Source organism: Arachis duranensis, chromosome 8 (genome assembly GCF_000817695.3).
Source record: "Arachis duranensis cultivar V14167 chromosome 8, aradu.V14167.gnm2.J7QH, whole genome shotgun sequence".
Classification (NCBI taxonomy): Eukaryota; Viridiplantae; Streptophyta; class Magnoliopsida; order Fabales; family Fabaceae; genus Arachis; species Arachis duranensis.
In genome coordinates, this window is record NC_029779.3 from 28,671,806 (window position 1) to 28,672,367 (window position 562).

Consider the following 562-nt stretch of genomic DNA (forward strand, 5'->3'; position numbering starts at 1 on the left):
TAGTTCGAATCAGCCTAATTCGAACTAGTCTAGATTACGTTTTGCATGTAGTTCAAATCAATATAATTCAAATTATTCCGTGGATTTACTCATACATGATTCGAATTGAATCCACTCGAATTACTTTGACAAAGACTAATTTAAATTGAAGTGATTCAAATTACTCTTACTTTAACTAATTCAAATTAATCTCATTCAAATTACATTAAAATATGCTTTTGGGTGATCCCTATTATAATTTTTGTGTTGGTAGAATCACGTCATTTTCTCTTCCATTTAGTTTAATATAACATTTTCTCCTGTATAATAATATTCTATATTTATAAAAATTTGTAAGAAGGGTGATATACCCGTCAATTAATTGCATGTAAAGTTAAAGTTAGGTTGTTATCAACCCACTAATAAAATAAGATAAAATTTTAATAATAAATTTAATTCGCTAATAAAATTAAAGTTAAATTCAAATCCTATTATAGTCATTGTCATTCTTAAATTTTCGTTGCATACTCAAAACTTTGCAAATAAATGTTGCATTTTTATATGCTCAAGATCATCATCATAT